The sequence below is a fragment of the Sander vitreus genome, chromosome 10, assembly GCF_031162955.1.
Source record: "Sander vitreus isolate 19-12246 chromosome 10, sanVit1, whole genome shotgun sequence".
Lineage (NCBI taxonomy): Eukaryota > Metazoa > Chordata > Actinopteri > Perciformes > Percidae > Sander > Sander vitreus.
The window spans coordinates 26,713,636-26,741,399 of record NC_135864.1 but is presented as its reverse complement, the minus strand read 5'-3'; the positions used below and the strand labels follow the sequence as shown (position 1 = coordinate 26,741,399).

The window sequence follows — 27,764 nt, the reverse complement described above, 5'->3', positions numbered from 1 at the left end:
ATAAAGTCCCAAACAGTCATTTTTAGTTTGACCGTTCAGCAGGACGCCCTGCCTGCTCTGAGTCTACGGGGGCTTAACAGGTAAGGGTTTTTGGATTGCTGATATAATTTTTTGTTCTGTTTTACTGAGGCTGCTGATATTTTCTGTAGTGTGTTTCCCCAGAATTGTTGTTGAGTGGAAACTCAGGCTACGTTCAGACTGCAGCCAAAAGTGGGTCCAAATCAGATTTTTTTTTTGGGGTCAAGTAGTGTGAACACTCAAATCTTGCCCAGATCGGATTTTTTCAAATCAGATTTAGACCACTTAAATATTGGGTCCTGATTCAGACCCAGGTCTGACCTTTTTCAATGCGGCCGCAGTGTGAACCAGCAAGGCGGATTTGATGTGACTTTTACGTCAATAACCCTCGCTGTGCCCTCTCTCCCCGCGGGGAGGGACGGGCCCCCCTTGCTCCCGGTGTGGCTGTCAACCGGGGTGGACTGTCCTCAGTGCGCATGATAATACACATGAACCCAAGGGATGGGCCAACTAGTGAAGCTTCATGAAGCATTTTGTGTATTTTCTGAGCCCACTAGATGGCGCTCTCTGTTCAACAAAGGGTTGAAAGCGCACAGAATTGCCATTACTTGAGCCTTTTTTCTTTTAAACCAAGAGCACCATCTAGTTGGGTCAACACATACAGCTAGTAGTTCATGAAGCTTCATTTGGACATCACAAGTTTCAACAAACGCGCCAATGGGAGGGACTCACACCCGTGTGCGACTGGACTGGCTAATCAAACAAAGAACAGAGAAACACAGATTACAACAAACAGAGGGTCTGTGACTTCATTCTCTGCCCAAGACGCCATTACTCCACTATATCTTTACAAGGCAAATATTTCTTTACTGCTATATTTGTGTTCTGAGTGTCGAGTACAGACCCTTCAATAAATTCATTGGAAAGCAGCATGTATTTGGAACAAAGAAGAGGAAAATTAACATGAATATCATCCAGCGCTATGCCCCAACAAACAACAAACAAGACAGGAAGATGCAAAGGAAGACTTCTACAGCAGGCTGGAGACCATCATTCAAAGCTACTCAGGAAGAGACATCACCGTAGTAATGGGAGACCTCAACGCCAAGATCAGGCTGGACAACACAGGCTTTGAGAAGGTCATGGGGCAGCACGGCCTAGAGGAAATGAACGACAACGGAGAGAGACTTGCAGACCTATGCGCCGCAAACAACCTGGTCATCGGAGGAAATGTCTTTCCCCACAGGCGTATACACAAGGCTACCTGGATATCATTAGATCTCTCCACAGAAAACCAGATCGACCACTTTTGCATCACCAAGTTCAGGAGGTCACTTCAAAATGTACGTGTCAGACGAGGTGCCGACGTTGCTTCAGACCACCATCTCCTTGTCGCCTGCATTAAAAACTTAGGAGAAATTATACAGGGGAGACAAACCAGCAACAAAAATTCAACATGGCGCTTCTGGAGGATTCAACCAACAGGGAGGAGTATAAACTAACACCTGCAAGATCTGATAGAAGAAGAAGAAACTATAGCCACGAAATGGAAGGCGGTGAAGACAGCTTGCCAGGAAGTCTTGGGCCCGCAAAAGCACAACCACAAGGAGTGGATCTCAACAGACTCACTGAAGAAAATAGAAGAGAGAAAAGAGAAGGCAGCAGTCAACAGCCACACACGTGCAGAGAAAGCCAAGGCGAAAGAGCTGTATACTCATGCAAACGAGTGTGAAGAAAAGTATAAAAGTGGATAAAAAGAACAATGTAGAGACTTTAGCGACAGAAGTGGAAGAGGCAGCTAGAAATGGAAATATGAAAGATCTGTAAGCCACCACAAAGATGTTATCTGGAAGGTTCAGTAAACCAGAGAGACCAGTAACTGATAAAGAAGGAAAACAAATCAAGGATGAGGAAGGACAGAAGTGACGATGGATGGAGCACTTTGAAGAGCTACTAAACAGGTCAGCTACGCAGAACCCACCTGACATCCAGCCAGCAGATAGCGATCTGTCGATAGACTACAGTGCACCAAGCAAGGAGGAGAACTGCAAAGCCATAAATAAACTGAACAGCAGCAAGGCACCAGGACCCGACAGTATCCCTACAGAGGCGCTAAAGGCTGACACAGAGACTACGGTAGAGATGCTCCATCCACTCTTCAAGAAGATCTGGGAAGAGGCAACATCCCCGCAGAATGGAAGGAAGGCTACATCATCAAACTACCAAAGAAAGGAAACTTAAGCTCCTGTTCAAACTATAGAAGGTTTGATGACGACTACCAGCTATGAGACCAGCAGGCCGGCATTAGCAAGGACAGATCCTGCACTGACCAGATCGCAATGCTGAGAATTATCTTGGAACAGTGTCTTGAATGAAATTCATCCCTATACATCAATTTCATTGACTACGACAGTGTGGACAGGACTTCACTCTGGAGGTCACTTAGACACTACGGGGTGCCTGAGAAAATCACAACATCATCAGAAACTCTTATGAGGGACTTATCTGCAGAGTGGTTCACCGAAGTCAACTCACCGACGCCTTCCATGTACAGACAGGAGTGAAAAGCAAAATGGAATCCACTGGACGCTCTGGATGCAGCTGGACGACCTCAACTTCACGGATGACTTGGCCCTTCTCTCTTACACCCAGCAGCAGATGCAATAAAAGACCACCACCGTCGCAGACAACTGCCTCGGCCTCAACATCCACAAAGGGAAGAGCAAAGTCCTGAAGGTCAACACCACCCCCACATTACCCATTATGTTGGAAGGCGAAGCGCTGGAAGAGGTGGATGATTTCACCTTCCGTCAACAAACGCAGATGTGAGGGCGAGGATCGGAAAGGCCAGCACAACTTTTCTCCAACTGAAGAATATATGGTGCTCAAGGGACTTGTCCATCAAAACAAAGATCAGGGTCTTCAACACCAATGTGAAGTCAGTCCTTCTCTACGGTACCAAAACTTGGAGGACCACCGTCACCACCACCAGAAAGATCCAGACATTTATCAACACATGTCTGCGATGCATCCTCCAGCTCCGTTGGCCTAATACCATCAGCAACCAGAAACTGTGGCAATGCACGAACCAACTCGAAGCAGACAAAGAGATCATCCAACGACGCTGGAGGTGGTTAGGGCATACCCTCCACAAACCACTTCCAACATCACCAGACAGTCCCTTTCATTGAATCCCCAAGGGGAAAGGAAGAGAGGTCGACCCAGAAAAAGCTGGCAGCGAGACCTGGACACTGATATCAAGAGGACAGGCTACACTTGGGGACAGCTGGAGAGGCTTGCTCAGGACCGAGATGGTTGGAGAATCCTTGTAGACGGCCTATGCCCCAGTAGGGGAAAATAGGCGGAAGAAGATGTATTACGGCACAGCTTTGCTCAACAATGTCCAACAGTGTTGTGCCGTTCATTCTATACAGTATAGAGACAGAAAACAGAGGGGAAAACAACTCTCCGCTCTTCATTGACTTGTATTGCGTGAAGGTTCTGTCTGCTAGCAAACAACAGAAAAATGCCTAAAAGCTCCCGTGTTGTGATATTCCCTACCAACAATGTAAAGAACTCAGAACGTTGACAAACAGAAAAACTAAGCTTTTATGAAGACAAAAGTGGATACAGATGTGAGGGAATCAGCAGCAAGAATGAGGAGACTGTGGGATCCTGAGACCAAGCTAACGATATGCCTAACATTACACGTATTAGCTTGACTTACAGAAATAAAGTTAGCCTAAAACTGATAAACAATGATAAACTTTCTCACAGATCTATTAAGACTGACGTGGAGGCTAAAACAGAATTGATTTATTGATATTGATATATACCTCCATCCTTAGGTTCCCCCAGTATCTGAATACCCACTGTAATCTGCCTCATTCAAATGTATGTGTGCACCCCCAGTATCCATGTGTGTTTTCACCTGCGTGCCTGCGCTTGTCATGCCTTGTTAGCCAAACTATAAAGGCTGTCTTTGGACATTGGCTCAGGGTGTCACAGTTTCACACCTCAGGGGAGCACTAATGATTCCTCTGATTCAATTTAACAGGCCTCCTCAGCCACAGTGCATGATCAGCGACACTCAATAGAGGCCAAAGGGACAGGAAGAGATGTGGGGGAGGGAGGTAAGATGGAGAGTATGAGGAAGCAGAGCATGAGGAGAAGAGAGTTTTGGTGAAAGGGAGGTATATGTAGACATCAAAGGACTTTTATTCAATAGAGGGCATAGCAAGACTGAACCCGATTTGCCAGGTCTTGCAGTTGCTGTTGCCATCCTGTACCTGTCCCAAAGGTGTGATATTCGGATGTACCGATCCTGTGCAGGTGTTGGTACACATGCCTCTGCGAGGATGCTTAGCTGTCCTTCCTGTCTTACTGTAGCGCTGTCTTAAGTCCTATTTACAGGCTTTGCTTATACCGTGCAAATGCACCACACGAAACTCAGATGAGGGGCTCAGAGGGTAATTTCTAAATTACACAAGGTCCCCAGATGATCCTAATCCCGTGCGAACAGGGCTTTAGGCGTCTCACAATACGGACATTGCAAATTATTGCCCTGGCCACATCTGCAGGCCTCATGCCTCCTTGCAGCATGCCTAAAGCCCTATTTGCACATGATTAGTATTACCTGGTGACCTCAGGTAAATTCTAATAATTACAGAGGTTGTCTGTGATCTTAATCCCGTGTGAATCAGCCATGTCTGTAATTTGTCAAGTAATGACCTATACAAAATTTGTCAACAGCGACAGCAACCGCCTCAGGGCCACCACAGGCCACCTCGGTAAGTATGTTTTCCAAATCACGTAGCATTGGATTCTTGTCAAGGCTAACTTAACTAAACTAAACTAGCTAACGGTAGCCAGTAGAGATTGACCTACCATATTTCGCTGAACACCAAGGTCCTGTGATAATATTAGTCCCGTGCAAATCGACATGTCTGTGATTTGGCAGGGTTGTTTATCATTTTTTCAAGGTTTTTGTTTCCTGTGCACTTTTTTATCCCTCTCAAGAAGATGGATATGGGATGGCGGATGTCTGCGGATGCCTCCTTTCATGGCCAACCTAGTCTGGACCAATGCCCGACCTGTTGGGCAGTTTAAGAACACAACAGGACAGGACAAATGGGCCGTTTCATTGACACTCTTTGCCGCCGAGCCACCTTTTCTTGGTGTGAATGCCCACTAAGGCACGTTCAAGCAGATTAGAAGGGAACTTGGGCATTTTTCATTTGGTGTTTTTCAGTCAGTAGAAAGGCACTTTCCAAAACATTTTTATAACTGTGACCTTAATTGCCTACCACCTGTAAGCTGTTATTGTCTTATCGACAGTTCCACAGGTGGACGTTCATTAATTGTTTATGGTTGTAACATTGTTTAAACCCTTTACAAAATTATCTTTAAAATACAGTGTCCTGAAAAAGGGACGTTTCTTTTTTTGCTGAGTTCATAAACCCATAAATCCATTGTATACACTACCAATAAGAATGAGTATGACTTAAAGCTATAGTGCGAAGTTCCGTGATCGCGCACAGCCCCCACCCCTCCTCCATGCAGTTGCTAGTAGCCAAGGAGGACACGGAGGATTAAAAAAACATGATGGACTCTTCAGAAGAGGTCAATATCTTTACTCGAGTTTCTGCGCGCAAAAGTTGCTGGACGACACAATCTTCTGAACATAGCCATACTGAGAAATACAGAGAGAGTTTTGTGCCTACACACCTGCACCCCTACCCATGGGTCAGCCCTATGTTCTCTTTTTGTCTTTTTTCTTTTTTAGAGTATTTTTGGGCTTTTTGGCCTTTAATGAATAGGACAGCTGAAGACAGGAATGTGGGAGGGGGTGGGGGGGGGGGCACTGTGGTAATGACTGATCCTTCGTACAACCAGGTGATCTACCAGGGCTCCCTGGGTCAGCTCTTCTTTCTACAGTCATTTTTTTTGTTTTTATTTTTCCTTTCCTTTTTTGGTTTTGTTGAAAGCCGGACTGACTCAGGTTTTCGCGCGTCATCTGTCACTTTCCCTTTTAGCTTTAATTTGTTCTTCGTTTAATTTCCTTTTTTTCAGTATCAGCCATAACTACAACAGATAACTTCTAAAATCAAATTAAAATACAATTAGGCCGATATAAAAAACATTTCCTGCTACCCTTTACCTGGCTGGATACTCACTAACACAGGCTTTTCCAGTGTTACACCGAAACCTGTGACCCATCAGATTGTCTGCTCTGTAGCGCCGTCTACCTGCTGTAAATCATTTTGTGACTTTGAGGGAATAATATGACCCGGGCAATATGGGGTGCTTTTTGTAAAGCAGCTCACACTGAAAATAACAGCAACATTTTGTCACATTTAGCTTCAAACAATGTTTAAAAAACTGGTATGAATTTTCATTCACTTTTTAACGTATTTACAACAATATTTGTCAACTTAGAGATATTTTAAATTGTTAAATCTAAATATTAAATGTTACACCTAAATATTAAATGTTACACCTAAATTTTAAATGTTAAATCTAAATGCTAAATCAAAATCTAAATGTTAAATTTAAATCTAAATCTAAATGTTAAATCTAAATATTAAATCTAAATCTAAATGTTAAATCTAAATGTTAAATCTAAATCTAAATGTTAAATCTAAATCTAAATTTAAATGTCAAATCTAAATGTTAAATCTAAATCTAAATATGAAATCTAAATCTAAATGTTAAATCTAAATATGAAATATAAATGCTAAATCTAAATCTAATTGTTAAATCTAAATGTTAAATCTAAATGTTAAATCTAAATGTTAAATCTAAATATTAAATCTAAATCTAAATCTAAATGTTAAATCTAAATCTAAATGTTAAATCTAAATCTAAATGTTAAATCTAAATATGAAATCTAAATCTAAATGTTAAATCTAAATGTTAAATCTAAATATAAATGCTAAATCTAAATCTAATTGTTAAATCTAAATGTTAAATCTAAATGTTAAATCTAAATGTTAAATCTAAATATTAAATCTAAATCTAAATCTAAATCTAAATGTTGAATCTAAATGTTAAATCTAAATGTTTCGGGTGAAACTAAATATTTAACTAATATGCAAATTCAAAATGCCGGTAACCGGAAGTGCCAAAATAAAAGCTTGAGGAGGTCAGTGTGTGTTTATAGTGTCAAATAACGAATAAAAACCATCTCATCCGGGGAAATGGACTCTTGGACATGGATTATCGTGATAATAACTACCTAAAATAATAAACACGTTTGGAGAAACTGTATTTGAAGAGTACTTTGAGTTTTTAGTGTCACTTTTATGAAGGGTGCGGGACTTATGATCTGTAGCCACTATAGCCAGCCACGAGGGGGCTCACTTTGACTGATCTGTCATGTTCGCTTGCATAAAGGCCAGCAAGAGCCTATCCCCGTCCGCCCCTGATCAAGTACGGTACTGTCAGTCATGGTCGCTCTGCGAAAATGTCCAATGAATAGGCGTTAGCCGAGAACATCGGTAGAGCCTTCCTGGCAGCTATACAAAATTTGTCAACAGCAACAGCAACCGCCTCAGGGCCACCACAGGCCACCTCGGTAAGTATGTTTTCCAAATCACGTAGTATTGGATTCTTGTCAAGGCTAACTTAACTAAACTAAACTAGCTAACGGTAGGCAGTAGAGATTTGCTACTACCACCATGCACTTTATGTGTAGCACATTTGTTTCTATAAACCGTAAAACTCACACCGGTTAAGTGACGCAGTGGGATGAACTCATGAGTAAATGTGAGTTCAAGATTATGTGAAGATGTTTTGAGCAGCAAAGCATAAATTATATAATTTAGCGTTACAGCTAATGGAGGCTACTTGTCACAAATGACACTGTAAATTGTTGGTCAAATGGAAATCTGCCTCTGTCCTCAGTCAGACATCTCACCTTGGCTTACCTGCTGGCCTTTACTCACAAGATAAAACCGTTTTCTGCTTGGCTAGAGAGAGAGTAATGCTGATGGAGGACAGAGGCAGTCACAATGATAAAGACATTTAATTTAATGTGAATAAGGTACCAGAGTCAGATTGCATACTGTAAAAAAGCATAAAATGTATATCTCTTTGTTTCCTTTGCCAATCTCAACCCTGGTTTTTGACTGCTGGGCATATAAACATTAAAAACACATGAAATATAATGTTGCTAATATTTTGCTAATGTCTCTTCAGGCTCCCACCACCTACAATAACACACCGGGGCCAGCCACACCCACCACCTCCACTGGGACATCATACCACTCAGTATACTTTCATACTCATGTAACCTAGCTGGCTGTTTGTTGATTTTTTAATTTGTGTGACGTAATGTTTCGGCATTAGTTCCAATCATGGTGGCATATTTTACACAACACCAGTGTTTTGATTTAATGAATTGCTTAATGACGAAAAAAGGTTAATGAACCACCTGGCAAATCGATCAGTCGTATAGAGACCCCATGATGGGTTGATGATACTATCAGTTAGTTGGTTTGCATCTACAGTTTGCATTCACAATGAACTAAAAACGTATTGCTCTCTTGTAATGCACAGGTGTCTTTGTTTTCATTGATTTCAGGTTTCCTTTCCATCAGTTCTTTAAAGGCCTGCTACACACGTTTTATCAGAAAAAACAAAGCCTGCAAACACTATACAAGAGATGTTGTGTGCTTGCCTTTTTCGTCAGCATCAACATTCCGCATTCCAAGGGGAGACTCAAGAGCAAATTTGGCACAAGATGGCCTTATTGTGAAGATCTCCTTTACATCTGACTGGTCTGAAGCACAACTTGAAGAAATGACTGCCATTTTCAGAAGAACGTTTGCATTGTCTATGGGCCAGTCATTCCCATTTGAGTATTTAAGTACAGTCAAGGGATGCAAAAGACTAATGAAACCAAACATCTCGAGCAGTTTTCTGTGGGGTGGAAAAGAAGTTGCCTCGATTAGTTCAGCCACTTGTCTCTATGTAATGACATTAATACGCAAACCTGTACAGGTAAACAGTTTATATGACAGTACAGAGTTTCAGTTATGGACAAAATTCAATGTATTAGAAGTAAAAATATGTATGTTGCTTATTCTGCTTCTTTACATAAATAACATATCCTTTTTTTAGGTTAACTTAGTGTTAAATACTTCTGCATTGTCACTGGCTTGGTGTATAATATACCACACATAACATACTTTTTTCTCCAGGAGGAACCTGAGGAACTCTCCGATAGTGACTTTGAAAGTCCTGTGGGCTGGAGAAGGAGAGGTGGGTGTGAGAATTTGAAATGTTGTTTCGCAACAGGTTGTAGGCACAGTCAACAGTTATTTTCTCACAGCAATGGGTTTATCATTTATTTATAACATTTTATCTGTTCTAATTCTGCTCATCCCAAAATTCAGATATGGGTAATTAATTAAAAATGTTAAGTACTTTGTTTCCAATTACTGATATATATATTTTCCCTTCTTTTGTCCATAACATGTCATTTAGTTCATACAGTGTCACCTTCCACAAGTGAAAGTGAGCTCATCAGTCAAGGGAGTGAAAATGACAGACTGCAAGAAAGTCCATCACGTCAAAGAAGAAGTAGGTTAAAGCACTTGTTTATATTGTTTTCTATGGGCTGTATGGTAACTCGGTAAAAAACCCCGGTCCAGCCCTGGTTTGCATGTCCTCCCGTGTTTGTGTGGGTTTCCTGCACCATCAAAAAGGGGCACATTTAGGTTAATTATCCAGTCAGTGCCCTTGACCAAGGCACTGGCTCAGAATCTGGAGTTAGTTCACAGGCACTGTGCTATGGTTGCCCTTGCTCCTGGGATGGGTTAAATGCAGAGGACAAGTTTGACTGTACTAAATTGTATGTGTGATTAATAAAGTATACCCTTGTCCTTGACAACTCAGTAATTACTGCTTTATTTACTGCAAACGTTGAGTTTACACGTAGCCCTGATTTTCCACTTGCCGAGAGCAATCAACAAACTTTAACCAAATGTAATGTAAAGTTATGTGTGATTTCACCCCCCAGTCATGAAGTGTGCAAACCACAACACTCCTGAGTACAAGACAGGCATGTAGTGTGAACAGTACAGTGATCTTAAGACTTTGGAAGTCCTGTAGTGTGACCAAAGCTTAACAAAAGCCAGCCTGACAGAATTTAAGCCCCAGTTCTTTTATTTAAATTTTTTTTGTCATCCTGAAATGGATCACTGTAAGCAACCTGTAAACTGTGGATTGGATGTCTTGATTCATCTATCTACAAGTCATTATAAGAGGTGTAGACTGAGCTTAGTAGCACAATTCAGTCATTTGTACTGAAAGGGAGAGGCGACTGTCAAACCGAGCTCATCTCATTCAGTTTTGCTTCACCCTAAATCCTTAAAGGCTGCCTTTTACATTTTTTTTTTTAAAAGGAAAAACACTTAAAGATGGAATTAGGGTTAAGTTGCACTTAGATAAAATGAGATTAACATCATTACAAAGATATTTCCCTTTGACCTCCTTTTCTTTATGCAGTGCGGAGTATAGTGCCTTCATCACAGAGGGAAAGTGAAGCCAGATGTCAGGAGACAGAGAGCAGCACTCAAAGAGTGAAAGTCAGGGCCAGGCAGGGGACCCGAGACAAGTGTTTCCTTATAATGTGGCAGAATTTGTGTAAGATATTGTTTGGGCTTCATAGAAATACAGCAGTGTAGATGTTGGTCTGTTTACATTATGAACCTCTGATGAAAATCTCTCTCTCTCTCTCTCTCTCTCTCTCTCTCTCTCTCTCTGATTTCTGCTGAATTTTCTGCTGTCCCTGTTTATCTCCGTTTGCTCAGCCCTGTTTATCTGGAGGAAGATGAGGCTCTTGAAGAGGCAATTCAGCGTAGTCTACTAGAAGAGTGTGATGGACCTGCTGTTAATACTTTAAAGTAAGAGTTACAAGTAATTTTTTATTACGGTAAATATCTTGTTTACACCAGTGTAAACATCGCAAACAACATCGACCAGTTATATCATCGTGCACTGAAGGTGATAGTGGAGTAAATGCACAGATAGCCAAAGGTCTGTTTATCTTTGTCATTGCCTTTTTTAATATAGGTAATCTGAAATGCTGAGCAAAGAAGAAATTGCAGGCCTTCTACAAGCTCACAGTGAGAGAGTTATTACATTGGGAACAAGACAGATCTATATCAGTTGAGCCAATGTTTGGACCACAGCCTTACGTGTGTTTAAGAGACCCAGTTTTGCAGAAAGCTGTGACACGCTCTATGTCACATTTGCAAGCGATGAACATGATGCTGTGGAAGATGCTGCTGACCTTGGGGGTCCCAGACGAGAGTTTTTCCGCTTACTGGTGAAGGCTATCTTCCAGGACAGTGGAGCTTTTGAAGGTTTTTTATAAATATATATATATATATCTATATATTATATATTTTGTGGCTACCTGACCACAAATATTGGTTTGTAAATGCCAGAGAAAATAATACAGAATGTGCTGCTTAACTTATTTAATCTTTCAGGCACACCAAATGGATGCACACCAAGACTGAACATGCTCCACTTGCAAAATGGAGTGTATCGAACCATTGGCAGGATGATGTCTACAATAATAGTGCAAGGGGGTGAACCACCTGCATTCCTGTCCCCTAGTGTAGTGGACTAAATTGTGTCTGGGGACATCCTTCAAGCTCATGTGACACCTGATGATATAGGTGACCCTGATTTAAGGGAGAACCTCAATAAGGTAATGCACAATGTTATGATCTGAAGACTATTGTAGTAAGCCTTTGCTTTTTTTGAATATTCCACAGCAGTACAGTTACTTTTATTTTGGTGGAATGCATTATCAAAATAATTTTGTTTTCATATTACCAAATAAATAACTGAAAATTCCAACTTTTCTTGTCATAGGTAAGTAACTATTAAGTGAAATGCACAGTCTACATAGTACTTCTGTAAATGTTGGTTAAATGCATTAATTTGAGAAAATAACATTTGATCTGTAATATTTAGGTTCAACATGCAACCTTGCAGGATGATTTGGAGAAAGCAGTCAGCTGCTGTGACTCATGGCAATATCAAGTAGAGGGGCTTCCACTCGTAGTCACCATGGCCAACAGAGATGTGTTTGTGAAAAATGCAGTTCTATACCATACTGTTGTGCAACAGCAGAGCTGTCTTGATCAACTCATTGATGGCTTGTCCCACTATGGAGTAAGATTTACCTCGCAGTTCTGTATCATCTTTGATTATCTTTATGGCCTTTCATTTATGGTGTTGAATTTCCCTCCAGGTTTTATCACTCCTGAGAGAGAACCCCAGCTTGCGTGTGCTGCTTGACATACCAGGAGAGGACAAAGGTCAAGAAGCTGATTTTGTAGTTGGTATTCTCAAACCAAGCTACTCCGTACTGGGGAGCAACGGAAGAGCTAAGGTGGAGTTGATGGTGGTCAAATTTAGGGAGTTTCTCCAATGTGTTGAAAGTAAGTATGTATTTGTAATTCAGTATATTATACAATAAGGCAATCCAGGAAATTTACAGATTCATTTTATTCTTTACAACTCATGAAGCTGTGCCTATCTAATGTTTATGTACCACAAACAAGAATACAGTTGTTATCGGATTGCTTTTCAGAATAAAATTGCTTTTTCACCAAAATACCTATACAGTAATCCATTAGTCACTCAATTTTTCATTGATTCAGGCTTTCTTAAACCTGAGTATTTTCCAGTCTCCTAGTCAACACTGGTTTCCCTTTGCTTTTAGATAAAGAGCTTAGAGACACATATGGGGACAGGACTCTAACCAACAATGAGGAGGCATTCCTGAAGACTTTGAGCCCTGGTCACAGCCTGGCGTTTGCTACAGGGAGCAGCAAAGTCCCAGCCATTGGTTTTCATCCAACTCCTAAATTAATATTTATTCATGATGAAAAAAAACATCTTCCCATCGCGCACACTTGTGCAAATGAGCTTCACCTTTTTGTGAACGCAACAACAATGGCTGATGATGATGAATTTAACTACTGCTTCCTAGTAGCACTAATGAATGGATCTTTATTCAGCACCATTTAAACAATGAGATGTTTAACAGCTACCATTAAAAGTACAAGGCTTATCTTTTTGCAAGCACAACTGGAGCATAAGTGTACTGTCCTAGTTTTAATTTTTACTGTATATCTACTATAATTTACTGAAATCAGTTAATTTGTAAAAGAACCCCTGTAGTGTAATACACCACTGTGTAGTGCAGGGCTCCCCATGTTTGTCAAATCAGGCTGCTGTGGTGTTCTGTGTACCCTCTGCCCCCCTCATGGTAACAACCCTAAAACTTTACACTACAGCCCAGTGGTTGATTGTGTCCATGTGTAAGTGTATTTCATAGAGGACATAGTTTGTCCATATTATAAAGCAGTGGTTTCAACTGCAAAAACTGCAAAAAGAAATACTTTAGCTCGTGTTTTCCCATCTTGCTCCACATTCTTTGCCCTGTTTTAATCATGAAATTTTCTGTTAAGAGCTCCTTTGCAATAAAAATGCAACATTGTGATGTACACATTACGTGAACACATCTATCACTTCCTGATTTCTGTAAATCAACAGCCAGCCATATGCAATCAGTATAATATATCACTAAAAAAAAAAAAAATTCAGTAGCTGTACTTGAAGAGTGTGCAACCGTAGCCCCTTTGAGTTCTTTATAGGCTAAGGACTTTAGGTTTGGCTGTACGTATTAGTATAAAAGGATTGATAGAGCTATCGGCTCTGGTTTCCATGTGGTTTCTGTGGTTTTGGATTGTTAAAAACTCTATTCCTGTTTGTGGATGTTAATTACAAAAAGTGTTTACCTCTGTGAGAACTGTATCTGACCCTTCTTTATACTGTAAGATGTTGTACTGTATGATTGGAAGGCTATGGAATCAGTCATTGGAGTAATAAATCACTAACCTTGTGATGTGTGTTTTTTAACAATGATTGTTGATGAATCTAACTACCCATGTTTTTTTATACTGAAACAGTAGTGAAGGAATAAACTATGTACATTTACTCAAATAAGGTACTTCCGTAGAAATTTGAAGTACTTTTCCAATTACAATTTTTAATTCCCCTCCTTACCCTTGAAAGCCATGTATATTCAGATTTATTGATGTTGAATGTTTTGTGATAAGCTGAAGAATGTATTTGTTCATGTGTTGAAAAAATTCCTTCTCCTATTCCTACTCCTCAAGCACTTTACAAAACCTTTTGGATTAGCTGCAAAATGCATCGTCACAAAGCTGAAAACTGTTTTTTTCTTACCTTATGAACAGCAGTCTTCTCAGAGATACATAATAAAGCTACAATAGTTATGTATGTAATGTATAAGATATAAAACACTGACAGGTATCGTTTTACTTCACTGAGTAGTTTTACTTTGCATATTTAGGTACTTTAAAAATCAGGAACAATGTACTGCAATGTAGTGGAAGACAGTTGACCCTGAAAAGTATTTCACTGTTCTTTCACATAACAGGAGTCATCTTGTATTCATCCACAGTACCATTGCTTTTGACTTGGCAAAAAACTAACAGACGCAAAAGTGTGTCTGCAGCCTTTTTAACACTGACATCAAGTATGTGCCATCGTGTAATTTTCAAACATCTATATGCTGGCAAGAGGCTTTAAATCTTGCAGTTCAAGAAGCACAACAAAACATCAAAATTTGTTTCACAGTGTACTTTTGAAAGTACAATAAGGCTAATGTTACCCAGCTGTCCATGTTATGCTGAGATCACACATTTACAAGTTTTTCAAAAATAAACTATTGTGTTCTCTGAAACAATGTTTTGCCATTGTTGTTGTCATTTTGAAGAAGGTTAATGGCATAATTCAGTTCTTTCAAATCCCTGTGATTCAATGGGGAAAATCCTCTTTGAGAGTTTGGTGAGGAACAAAAAATTACCCTACTGAAGATGAGGCAAATCATTGTCCAGAGTAAAAAGCTGAACTGGTGTTCTATTTCCTTCAGTTAAATCCAGCTTTGAATTCCTCCAAAGTGCGGTTGATTCTGGGTAGAAAGACATAATGGAGACAAAATAGGTCTGTTGCATTGTCTATGTCTAGGATACCCAGGGATTCCAGTTCATAAAAAATGGGTGCATAAATATGGCTGCAGTTTTTGTTCAAGTCTCAGTTAAAACGCTCGATCGTCTGGTTGTGTACAGAACTTCCTGTTAAGACAGAGCCTTCCCCCCTGCTCGCATGCATGTCCTCCCAAATCTGAATGTTCTTTCCTCTGTGATCAGTCCTGATGTGTAGTGGTCTGCCAAACTGTCCAACAGCTGCAGTAAAGAGGTCTCTTACAGTTTCAGCACGATTATTGTTGGAGCAGTGAAGAAACATTAACATCCTACTGTAGCTGTCTATGACACCATGAACAACCAATTTCCACCTAATCAACTTATGATTTCCGTCTACATGCCATATGAAATTTGGATGTGGGACAGAGTATACTCGCCGAGCTATTGCTGTTCTCCTCCTGGCTAGGACACCAATTGGGTCCATCCTTCGCAGTGAATCTCTTACACGTTGTCTTTGAACCACAATGATTTTGGAGCGGAGATGCCCCATAAGCATCACTTCTCCAACATTTGGGTGTTCAGTTTTTATTTGTGATACTGAAATTTTGACGTTGGGATATTATAGTCTTGCAGTAACTTGTAGAAAGTTGGCCTTGAGATTGATTGGTGGTTTTCAGGGATGAGATGGTTTTTATTTGTTATTTGACACTATAAACATACACTGACCTCCTCAAGCTTTTATTTTGGCACTTCCGGTTACCAGCATTTTTAATTTGCATATTAGTTAAATATTTAGTTTCATCCGAAACATTTAGATTCAACATTTAGATTCAACATTTAGATTTAACATTTAGATTTAGATTTAACATTTAGATTTTGATTTAGATTCAACATTTACATTTTGATTTAGATTTAACATTTAGATTTTGATTTAATATTTAGATTTAACGTTTAGATTTAACAATTAGATTTAGATTTAGCATTTATATTTAGATTTAACATTGACAAATATTGTTGTAAATGTGTAATATTTAGATTTAACATTTAGATTTAATATTTAGATTTAGATTTAATATTTAGATTTAACATTTAGATTTAGATTTTGATTTAGATTTAATATTTAGATTTAACATTTAGATTTAGATTTAACATTTAGATTTAACAATTAGATTTCGATTTAGCATTTATATTTAGATTTAACATTTAGATTAACATTTAACATTTAGGTGTAACATTTAATATTTAGATTTAACTATTTAAAATATCTCTAAGTTGACAAATATTGTTGTAAATGTGCTAAAAAGTGACCGTCAAAAATTCATACCAGTTTTTTAAACATTGTTTGAAGCTAAATGTGACAAAATGTTGCTGTTATTTTCAGCGTGAGCCGCTTTACAAACGGCACCCCATAGGGCAAAGGCCTTAATAAAAACTATTTAAAAAATAGCTTTTTACTGTTAGTCTCGTTTAGAGTTACAGGTCATTTATGATCATCAGATGAAAAAGTACACAGTTTCAGAAACATTTAAAAGCTAGTTATATTTACTTTAAATGTTTACTGTTCAGAGTTTACTTGTCTGTGATGTGGACAGAAATAGTATGAAAGAAAAAAACAAAGACTGACGCTTTTGCGGCAATTTTTTTCCCCCACATTCCACACACATGCAGTGTGTTTATCAGACACACCAGGCCAGAAGACGCAGTTTGTGTCATTTTAGCCAGTGCTTAAAAAGTGCTTCTCTCTCCTCATTACATGTGCATTTAAGTGAAGATCCCACAAATAATAGGAGACGTGTTTACAGAAGTTGATGACAAGGTTGATTATGTGTTATTTACCAAGGTCATGCAATTTACAATGGTCAGCTCTGCTGGGGAAATTCTCCACCTCTTGAAAAACAGACGTGATCACGGTGGGATTTACAGGAATGACTACAAATTTGACAGTTTATCTCGGTTTCACATCAACTGTATCGCTACATCTCCACCTGCTGCACATTAAGGTTGTAGCGCATAGTTTCTGTCACCCTAATGAGGAATTCTAAGTAATGACCAGGGTTGGTTCAGATTACTTTGAAATGTAATCCATTACTGACTACAAATTACATGGCGATTTTTGTAATCAGTAATGTAATCAGTTGGATTACCCAAAACATGTAATGTAATCTGATTACTTTAGGATTACTCTTCGATCACTTCAATAAATATGCACTTAAGTAAAAGACACTGCCACAGAATTGATCAATGAATTCTTATTTTATTTTTCTCTTTATTATTTCATTACAACTAAGAAATCTTTTTGCTCTCATTAAAGCATTCCTGTGTGAACTAACTAAAAATGTTATTATAGCTAGCAATGTTTCAACGATGCCGAGCATGTTCCTGTAATGTTAATGTTAACGTTCAACTTACCTCCAAGTGTTTCTTCAGATTTGAAGTAGATGTTAGCGCCGTTGACAATACTTGTACTTTTGGTTTGCACAACAGTGTCTTTAAATCAAAGTTGTGGCGATATTGCCAACTAGTAAATGCATTTTTCCCAACTAAAGTTAACATTAATGTAGCGCATTAATACATTTTTGTTTTTTCTGTGCCGTTATACTTTATAGGAATGTTTGAAATGAGAAGTTGAAATGATGAATCCATTTTTATTTTAAGTGACTGCATATGCAGAGCCCAGAACCGGTGACCTCCATTCCACACAAACGCTCTATTAACCCAGAGTCAACCTGTCACATGGCTTTAAAGGTAAATATAGCAGCTCCAGTTTAGCCCTCTTGTTTCATTTATCAGCCCTGTGTTATGTTACATGTAAGCAGAGAAATGAATCTCCACCTCTGGAAGTCGCTCATCCTGATAGACCTATGACCTTTTTTTCCTGTGAAAGACGGATTCTGCAGAAGAAGACGGCAGACTTCAAATGGAGTCCGGGGGAATGCCCTTTCACTTCATTCATTCATCCATGCACGTTGTGCTCTTCCACGTGAGCTGAGCATTAGATCTGCACCAATCCTGAAAGCCGAGCTGGTGAATTGTTTTCCCCTTTCATTTAGCAGATGAAGCAGGCAGATTCAGAGGCAGAGGGAGAGAAAAAGTTAGCCAAGTTGCTTGCACCACATTAGGCCCTGGTAGTAGAGCTCTTGTATTTCATTCAACAACACATGCTGTGTGCACCCACAGGAGCTGAGAAATATCCTGCTGATCCATGCCCTCAGGATACCGACAGGACTTTTTTTCTCTGTACAACACTGAATGAAAAATAAAAAGCTACTGTGCTTGCTGTACACGCTGTACAGAAGTATGTATCACTATCATCAACATCACTGTGTAGGGCTGGGTATAGAATTCAATACCTTTTAGGCACCGTCCGAATTGCCTCTGAAATATCAAGTATCGAAAAACCAGCCTCGTCATTCAATACCCAATTTCAATACCTAACAAGTAAATCTCATTTGCATCAGTGAGCCAATAAGCATGCAGCATGCTTCATGCTCTAATAATGTTTGTGATTGGCTGTCTAACATTACACGCCGTAGAGACACGCAGGAAAAACTCTACTTTACGCACAGAGACGGGGCTCACGTAGTAGGAGCTGAAAATAAATAACGATTTGTGCCGTAATGTGTAATGTAATTTCTTTTTCTTTTATAAAATTGCTATTGCAAAAAGTACTGTTTAGGAACCTGTTTTAAAGTCACGGCATTGGTATCAGTAACAGTATTGAACATTTCTTAATGATACCCAGCCCTATCACTGTACGTGCCCTAGTCTATATCCACGACATTCCACTTCCAGGATTGCTCTCATTCTGCCGGAAATTCCGCAGGAAGTCACTCTTTTCGAATGTCCGTTTTTGGATGTCCTTTATCTTCCGCTTTCTTTGTGCTCTGCAGGGTAAATCCAGACTGTTAGCTAGACTATCTGTCCAAACTGAGTTTTCTGTTGCACGACTAAAACAACTTTTGAACGTACACATGTTCCACCAAAACAAGTTCCTTCCCGAGGCTATTTTGTACGGTGGCCGACAGGGGCAAACACCCTGCAAACACACACAAATAGACAAAACACAAGCAAATTAAGAAAACAACTTCATTAATTTGACAACACATGCACAACATTCAGCAAACGCACTGCAAATGCACACAACACAACCAAATACATAAACGCACTGCAAATACACACAACACAACCAAATAGATAAATGCGCTGCAAATATGAAACAATGCAAAAAGAAAAGCACACAAACCCAGAAAACAAATGCAACAAAAAAACGCAGCATCCAGATTACACAACGGAAGTTCTCCAGACCTCTAGAGGGAGCAGCTAGTGGAACAGCTGGATTTTCGACCCCACGGGGAGAGAGCGCTCTGCCTTTTTATTAGAGTCGGGTATGGCTGCAGCCCGGAGAACTCCATAGACTGTATATTAAATTCATGTTATTATTATTATTATTATTATTATTATTATTATTATTAACAACATAATATATTAATAATATACAGTCTATGCTCCTGTCTCATGCCCTCCCGGCTGGTGCCGTCCCCGAGCTTCGGCTTTTCAAAATAAAAGCTTGCGTCTGGTCCGCTATGTGTTTGTACTTTGGTGTGTTGGATGTTTGTGAACTAAACAGTACGACAATCATGCTAATGAATACAAGAACTTTTTCAGCAGATGTCTTACTTACAACACGTCGGAGTTAGCAAAGCAGTTTTGTGTTTATATGTGCGAGCGGGATTTATTCAGATTGATAAATCCCACGGTAAATTGGCTGGTTTACTAAACAGGGAGGGACTATAAATCCTGTCTGTTTTTTTGTATTTCAAGAGCGAATTGCTCCACAATATGAATACAGATTGATCACTTATTTTGTTGGTAACCGTTGTTGTATAATCACAATATTACACTTGAGTAGGCCTATACTTCAGTAATGCGCCTTTCGGACCTCGAAATTAAACCCTCTCATGTAATATGGCTTAAACAAACGTCAACATTAAACGCTGATGCAGTTTTAAATGTTTTATCACCACGAGTTTACAGACGTCTCTGCTGATTGAGTATCACCTGTGACCTGAGCCGAGACACACCCACCAAACGAGAGAAAACATATCTCAAACATAGACTTAATATTTACAGTCTATGCAGTTGCTCTCTCTCTCTCTCTCTCTCTCTCTCTCTCTCGCCCTCTCTCTCTCTCTCTCTCTGTGGGGTCGAAAAACAAGCTGTTCCACTAGCTGCTCCCTCTAGAGGTCTGGAGAACTTCCGTTGTGTAATCTGGATGCTGCGTTTTTTTGTTGCATTTGTTTTCTGGTTTTGTGTGCTTTTCTTTTTGCATCGTTTCATATTTGCAGCGCGTTTGGTTGTGTTGTGTGTATTTGCAGCGCGTTTGCTGAATGCTGCATGTGTTGTCAAATTAATGAAGTTGTTTTCTTAATTTGCTTGTGTTTTGTCTATTTGTGTGTGTTTTCTTAAGTTGCAGGGCGTTTGCCCCTGTCGGCCACCGTAATTTTGCAGACGAGAAGGAGAACAACGCTGTGGAGGAAGGTCTGGAAATGAGAGACTATACTTGCCCCAACTCATTGCTTTCTCCATCATTCATTATTCACTGTCCTTGCATACAAGCTACTAAATAAAACAGCCATCTAGCGTTCAAGGTGCTTACCATTGTTGCAGTCAGTGTTTTTGCAGTGTTTGCATATAGAGCTCAACAGTGGTTGCTGAAGTGAAAATTCCATTATTTTTCTCCATAAGGGTTTTGATTACTAGCCATAATGTCTAAACCATCCAAGATAGACTGACCATGAGCTAGAAGATTGTGAAACAAATGCAAATGTTTATGCCTCTGTAGAAGCCACAAGTCCGTGAGAAATCAATCTTGGGGCGGCCTCTATCTCACCTGGTAGAGTGTGCGCCCCATGTAGGCTCAGTCTTTGCCAGCAGCCTGGGTTCAAATCTGACCCAAGGCCGTTTGCTGCATGCCATCACCCCCCAACTGGCTTTGGCAAGAGTTTGATTGACAGATGATTCATCCAGTCACATGCCAAGAATTTTCTGAAAGTGCCTGCCCTTTTCCGAACAGTTTCCTATAACTGCTTCTCAGATGGTTCTTTGTAACAAACCATCCGGCGCATCAGATTACCAAACACCGGCTGTAAAAAAAATGTTTTTGTCATTTGTGTTACTTTGATGGAAAGAAGAAACAGAAACAATTATTCATACAGTAATGTTGCATTTTATTACCTAAACTGCACATATGGAGCCATAAAGCTCCCCGATTTGAATCAAATCAAATCACTTCACTCAATGTAGGGAATACAATAGCTTGCCAGCCTGCTTAGTGGAGTTCCACATATCCTATACAAGTTTGGTTGTATCATTTGTGTCCCCTTCAAAAACTTGCTCTTGAGAAGATTAGATGAAATTTAGCACCATGGTTACAAGTGTAGTGTGCATTACTCCTGGACTTTCAAAATTGCTCTCAGTGAACACATACTTAAGGAAATACCATTAACTGCCATTAAATTGCCTTTGCATTATACTCCCACCAAAGCAAAGAGCAGATGCTGCTTAATTGGGCCCTTTATCTACTTTGTACCCACTTAGGCTTAATGTCTTGACTTTTGGTTTTGTTGCTAATTTGCTCAAAACAACATATGAAAGTTCCTTGTTACATAACTACATAACGTAACTGCATACCAACTTATCTTTTTATAACAAGAGGTTTTCTGTTATAAGTGTGTTGATATGTTGTTAGCAGCATTGGGAAGGATACTCAAAACGTATTCCGTTACATAATATATGCCCCAAAATGTAATTTGTAACATATTAGTGTAGGAATGCAGCCATCACACACAGCTTACTAAACAGGCCTATTCTGGTGTGTTCTTCTGTTCAAACTGGCTGAATGTGTACCTGAACAAGCAGATCGATTTTTGTATTTGTAGTCCCGAACTGCATGCTACAAAAATCTAACCGCAGTCTAAGCTACCAAAAGCTAATTTTAGCTAACGTTAGCTAGCATGTCAAACGGCAAAAAGGGTCAGTCTTTCAATGGCTCTGGAGCTAGTAAATCAGCACACAGGAGAATGTAAAGTCGCTGGTCAACTATAAAATAGCAAGGTGACCAGTAAAACTACAGCAGACGACTACCCTTGGCTAATAAATAAAAAAAATAACTTACTTTAAGATGCTTCTTCAGGTTGGAGGTGGAGTAATTTAGATGCTGAAAGGAGGTTGGTTGCTGGCCAGCAGAGGTTGCACTCCGCAGTTATATTTCGTTCTCCCTGTTCTTTCTTTAATGTGAAATGCTGTTTGAATTTCCAAGATAGAAACACATTCCTGCCCTGGCTCTGTTGTTCCGGTTCCGGCTCCATCTCTACCTCTATCAGTGATCACGCAAATAGCTCATTATTTCGTTTTCATATTGGGGCTTCTGGGAAATGCATGGAGTTGCCTTAATTTATTCAGAGAGTGGATACAGAGAAGTATCGTCATGTAATCCATTGATTTTAACAATGTAACTGTATTCTAAATACCAACTATTTAAATTGTAACTGTAATGGAAAACAGTTACTCATAATTTGTATTCTCAATACGTAATGCCGGTACATGTATTCCGTTACTCCCCAACACTGGTTGTTAGGATGGTGTTGTCTTGTTATAAGCAGTAAAGATGTTATATGAGAAACTGATTTTTTTTAAATAATTTCCTGAAGTAGACACGGCGCATTCAGTATGTCCTTTATGACTCGCATATTGACAGTCTTGGCACATCGGTTCAATCTGAGTTCAAGTCAGCCTTCTGGGCGTATAACATTTGTCAGTTCCTCTGCTTTTGTTTCTGTCACTTTCTTCTGCTCATTATCTGAGGGGGAAAAACATCCACCTCTGTAATTCTTTCACATGAGAAAGTACTCTATGTAAAGGCATGCTTTGGGTGCAGAAATGCTCTGCGCATCTATCTCTAATCATCAACTGGTTGAGTGATTGCAGTAGCAATGCAATCATGAATAATCCCAAAAAACATTTATTCAGCAGAGGTTGTTATTAAGGTTGCTTTATTTTACAAGTTGGACATTTTCCTCGAGAGAACTGTCATTTGATACAAATCATGTTAAAAAAATAGACAGAGACGGTGTTCAGCTGCAATCACAATTGATTAATACCAATGAATGTAATTAGAGAGCCCTCTAGTCAGTGCAGAGCTCATCTCAAAACATGCAACATTTTAAAATGTGTCCCCAGGCAAGCAGTTCATGTATATGTATATGAAGAATAAAGTTTATAATAATATATCAGTGATGACTGAATTTACTTGGATTTAAAACAGAGCAGTTTTCTAAGGATATTAAAATGTATCTTATAATAAGTACAAAATTACAGTAAATAACAGACCTGGCTTCTATTAGGGTCTATTCCGCGTTACTATTTAAAACTTTTAGTCATTATTTGAATATTGGCTTGTATATATTCCCTATTTTTAAAAGCATATTTTATCATATTTTAGTATGGCATTTGCTTATTTTCTGATCTGCACCCACTCTTATTTGCTATAATGTTAATAATAACAGGGTTTCTGCAGGTTTCAACAAGTCAAATTTAAGACTTTTTAAGACCTTTATGAATGAAATTTAAGACCTATTTCACGACATTAAAGTACAACGAAATGCAGAGTCACAAAAGTACTTGCAAAGTAAATAAATGTATTCAAATTGAATAAAAAATGACACAGAGTAATAATAATCTGTACATATAAAGCAAATTATATTTGGACTATTGAAAGAAAAAACTACAACACCACGAGCATTTCGAAGAACATTAAGGGTAGCGTTACATGGACATATGAAAATCAAGACATGTTTAAAATTATTTAAGACCTAGAACACAATACTTCAGCGAATTTAAGACTTTTTAAGGCCTAAAATTTAAGGCCGGAACCCTGAATAAACTAAACACATCTTCCAGGTTTAACTGTCTCAGTACTTTTCATTTAATGTACATTGCACAGTAAAAGATCCGCAGGAAGCATTGTATAGTATTGACAGTAAAGCTTAAAGGGGACATTTTATGCTTTTCAGTGTTTTCTGTCATATCTACAATTGGATTTTAATGTTAAACGTGGCCAAAACTAATAACCTCAAATAAAGAGGTAAACATGTAGACAAATCCCTGTGAGCTAAAATGTTCAGGTTTCCAACTATTCTGAACACTTTGGTTTCAACAGTTTTTTCTACTCTCGGCTAAGTCTTCCGCAACTCTAAGCTGGCCTACTATGATTGGTCATCTGCTCCAAGTAGGCAGGACTGGAGTGTTTTTTTTTAGCGACTGCGGTGTTAACATTGTCTTATGTAACGTTAACTACATGCTAACGGCAGTAAAATATGTCATTTTGGGTGACAGTGTCGTTAAATTCTCCCCAATTCCAAGTCACATTACTCCTGAAACATTTTCTGTTTATGTAGTATCTGGTTTAAAAGCCTTTATTTGCATTCTATTAGTGTCTACTGCTAACTATAGTAGCTACATGGCTAACGGCAGTAAACAATGTCATCTGGGCTGCCAATGTTGTTAAATTCTCCCCAATTCCAGGTCGCATTACTGCTGCGACATGTCCGATTGGGTAGTGTTTGGTTCAGAAGCCTTTATTGGTGATTTTTCACGGTACGAAGTCCTGCTATATACTCCGTTGCAGTAGCTCCAGCTTCAACTAGTGAAACATGGAGTGGAGGCTCCGGAGTTTCCAGGAAGCATGCTGGCCAATCATAGCAGACTGGGCTTTTTCGGGAGGAGGGCTTAAAGAGACAGGAGCTCTTACAGAGCATCTCATTCAGGGTGAATACAGGTGCAGCAGCCATGGGCAGAATGAGAAAAATAAAGTGTTTTTTAAACATTAAAGCATGTAAATATGTTCTAGTACAAACACAAAATGCAAGTATAATCCTGAAAATGCTATATAATAGTTGCCCTTTAACACTAATTAAAAAACGTAAGAGTAGAAAAACAATTTAAATTACTTTGTGAATAAAAACAGTATTTCTGTCAGAAAGAGAGGTCAGAGCAGCTGAGAGTGAGTATAACATCATGTTGTTGTACAGAAGGAATAAGTGCTGTGTACATTAAGCTGAATTTGCCAAGTAAGCAGTAAGAGTAGAAGAAATTCAGGAATACATGATTTCCCTAATGATTTTTTCCCAGCCCATTGTAGTGTCTGGCCTTTATTTGTTTGTGCTGGCCGTGCCACCTGCTATTATTTGAGCCCTAGCCATTATTTGGATACTGGCATGTATGTGAGACAACAGTATATTAAAGACCATCGCCCCTATTTTTAAATGTATCCTTTCTCATATTTTAGTAAGACATCTCCCATTTTCTGATTAACTGTCAATGTAAATTCAACACCTATGTTTACCAAATTTGGTATAATGCACATTGCACAGTGAAACACCTGCAGGAGCTTCAATATGATAAAAAAAACAACAACAAAAAAAAACAGCGGAACAAGTAGAAGCAATTTGAATACATTTGTGAATGTCAGGAGTTCTTTTCTTTTGTAAAGAGAAACTAGCAGCAGAGTGGTGAGTAATAGAGGCAGACATTTTTTCAGGAATCCTGTGGGTTACGGGATTTGTGTGTGTTTCCCACAGGATGGGAGTCATTTTCACTATTCATCATATGACTGGGATGGGACAGGAAAAAAAGTCAATGGGGAAACACTGAAGCACATAAAAACACAAAGCAACGTAATTATCCGTTCATTGTCAAATACCGCCGCTTTGTATTATACAGATGCTAAAAGGTGCCTTGTGTGTCAGTATCAAATGCTGAGGGTTGGGAATGAGAATGGGCTGCACACCCTGGACACAGTTATTGGCTGGGGGTAAACACCCACTTGGGGCCCAAAGGCTCTTTGTTGACGCCCATAAATGTCCCACACAGTGAAATAATAAGAAAAAAGAGAATCCAGGCAGAGGGCAGGGTTTCTGCAGATACAGACACCTCCACACACTTCTATGGGTCTTAAGTGATGATTGAAAGGGATTACTTTTGTATGAGTCTATACATACTTTTTAACAGTGATGTCTGAATGAAACAAAAAAGCACAGATTTTGCCATTACTTGAGCCTTTTTCTTAAAACCAAAAGTGCCATTTGGATCAACAAATACAACTAGTGGTTCATGAAGCTTCATTCGACATCACTAGTTTTTAAGTAAAATCCTGCATATTATACCTTTAATGCACGCTGAACACTTCATGTGTTTCCTGTTGTCTTGATAAATGATCGTGAAAGGTATATGCACAAGTGTTTAGTTTCACTAACAGTAGCCTAAAAAAAAAACTGTAGTAGTGATTGGAAGTAATAATGTGAGTGTTTCTATTAAAAATAGAAAGCGAAAGCAGCACAGTGGTTATTAATGACTGTACCAGACTGTATTTGTTCATTCTGGCATATTATTTGAATAAAGCATAGTCATAGTATAGGCTGAACATTGTACTTTAATTAGCTGATTGTTACTAGCTGTGTCATTCATTCTTCACAAATGTCTCATTCACAGCTGGTAACATCCAATCATATTCACGCAGGTAATAGTACAGCCATCATAATGTGACACTTCTCACTGTTACTCCCCTGATACACTCAAGCCAACACAGTTTGCTGCCGTGGCTCCCTGCACTACCCCAACCTCCTTATATGCTACGTTTTTGGTATTGGTGATTTAATGAAATGTAATGTTCATGTATGTCACATGTGTCAAACTCAAGGCCCGCGGTTTATAATACATTTTGGCCCTCCTAGCTCCTGTCTTTTTCGCACCAAACCAAAAAGACGGGAAAGTGTTTTTCAAAATGCTGTTATGCAACACCCAAAGCAAGAATTTGGCAGATTAGTTGACTTCGAGACTCAGAAATTCCCACAGAAGCAGAGAGTTTTCAGAGTTTTCAGCTGTGTGGTAGCCTGCTTTTAAAAATGTAACTACTGTTTTGCGTTGTGAAATTCTATAGTGGCTAAGGGACTGTTTTGCTGACTTTTTTGGGGGCTTTATGTGGACCAAACTGTAAATGAGAAAGCTTTATGAGACATGCAATAATATAGGACTTTTAAATAAAAGCATGTCAAACTATGCATGTTGATGTGATTCTCATTTTCCAGCCTTTAGTGACATTGAGTTTGACCACCCCTGGTGGTTGTGGCAGCCAGGGAGCTTATGGGGCATTAATTTGATGCTAGCAATACCAAATGCAATGCAAATGTAACAACATTTAATATTAATGGAAATACTAGCATATTCAGTTGTGCGAAGTCCCCTCATGCTTCAAAAGGAAACTGTCATTGGGCTCATCCAGGACTGTGGAGATGGTGGTGGACTTCAGGAAGCACCCCACAGTGCTGCCCCCCCCCCCTCACAATATCCAACAGCCCAGTGTCAAATGTGGACTCATTCAAGTTTCTAGGCTCCATCATTTCCCAGGATCTGAAGTGGGAGTCCAACATCAACGCCATCCTTAAAAAGGCTCAGCAGAGGATGTACTTCCTATGGCAACTGCAGAAACATGGCCTACCACAAGAGCTGTTGGGCATCTTCTACACTGCTGCCATTGAATCCATCCTCTGCACATCCATCACCGTTTGGTTTGGGGCAGCCACAAAACAGGACAAACGCACATTACAACACACAATTCGGACAGCTGAAAAAATCATTGGGGCCCCCTGA

The 27,764-nt window shown here is 39.3% G+C and overlaps 1 pseudogene; it reads left to right on the top strand.

Annotated features, from left to right (window-relative positions):
• Positions 1-735: 735 nt before the first annotated feature.
• Positions 736-27,764, top strand: LOC144524270 (uncharacterized; annotated as a pseudogene).